The sequence below is a fragment of the Sturnira hondurensis genome, unplaced genomic scaffold (genome assembly GCF_014824575.4).
Source record: "Sturnira hondurensis isolate 20B ecotype Veracruz unplaced genomic scaffold, ASM1482457v3 Scaffold0019860, whole genome shotgun sequence".
Classification (NCBI taxonomy): domain Eukaryota; kingdom Metazoa; phylum Chordata; class Mammalia; order Chiroptera; family Phyllostomidae; genus Sturnira; species Sturnira hondurensis.
The window spans coordinates 281944-283322 of NW_028092491.1; the positions used below are offsets into that span (position 1 = coordinate 281944).

At 36.5% G+C, this 1379-nt stretch overlaps 1 pseudogene; it reads left to right on the forward strand.

Annotated features, from left to right (window-relative positions):
• Positions 1–1096, forward strand: LOC118974803 (olfactory receptor 4C11-like; annotated as a pseudogene).
• The last annotated feature ends 283 nt before the right edge of the window (positions 1097–1379 follow it).

A 1379-nucleotide genomic window follows, 5' to 3' on the forward strand; every position in this document is an offset into this window, starting at 1 on the left:
ATGAATGAATTCAGTAATAAAAGCCCTGAAAGTGTTGGTCTGGTTTAATGTGTACATCTTGTCAGGAGCTAAGTTCATGTTTTTGTCCCCAATATTTCCCTTTGCTTATTGAAAAGAAATCAGTTTGAAATTATATGACCTAGCTTTCATGGTTTTCCAACATCTGTCCATAATTTTATCTCTTACAACTTTTTGATTAATGACAAGAGTGTTTAGGGACATCATCTCTATGTTTGATCCCTGTTATTGATCAAAGCAATATTTATGGTCTTCCCAATTCTTTACCTTACAATACTGTCAAGGAACTTTCTCATTGTAGTGACTATTAAAAACAACAAGACCCTTGGGAATCCCATGTACTTCTTTCTGTTCTGCCAGTCCTTGATAATGTCTACCTCTGTACAACCATAGGCCCAGATTAATTATGAATGCTCTTTCTCAGAAAAAGACCACTTTCTACAATGAGTACATGACTCAAGTCTTCACAGTCCACCTCTGTGAGTGCATCAATATCTTTGTGCTCATCCTCATGGCCTTTTCTTGCTAAATTGGCATTTGTAAGTCCTTGCAATACCCAATCATCATGAGCCAGAGAGTTTGTGGTGTGTTGATGATTCTGGCCTGATGGGATCTTGTATACACTCTTCAGCACAGATTTTCCTAGCTTTGCAATTGCCCTTTTGTGGCTCTAATGTGGCTGACCACTTTTCTTGTGACTTGCAGTCCTAGTTGAAACTTGCCTGTGTGGACACATATGTGATAAATTTGGTGGCTGTCTCTAATAGTGGGGCCATTTGCATTGTGAGTTTTATAATCCTGCTTATCTTCTATGTTGTCACTTGTACTCTCTGAGAAAGCACGGCACAGAAGGAAGGTGAAAGCCCTTTACACATGCACACCCCACTTTATTGTGGCTGTAATATTTTTTGTTCCGTGTGTATTCATGTATAGATGCCTACCAACCACGTATCCAGTAGACAAGATGATAGCTGTATTTAATACCATTGGGACATCCTTGCTCAACCCTCTGATCTATACATTGAGGAATGGGGAGGTTAAAATTGCCATGAAAAGTTTATGATGTAACAAAGTATGATTTCAGTTAATAAATACTATATGGGGACTCGAATGTATATTTCCTTAATATCTTAGTTTTGCTTAATAGGCAAAAAAGTAAAATATTCTTTGGTAAAATACACAAGAAATCTGAGAAGATTGCATTAGCCTATAGTTACTACTTAGAGTTCATAATCACTTTTAACAACCTAGGATGACCCTTTCTTGAATTCTATCAATGTTTGGTCATATTCATTAGGTAATTTAGCTTCCTATACCAATTTTTCTTAGGAAAGAAAATAACTGACAAATGATAGAATAAA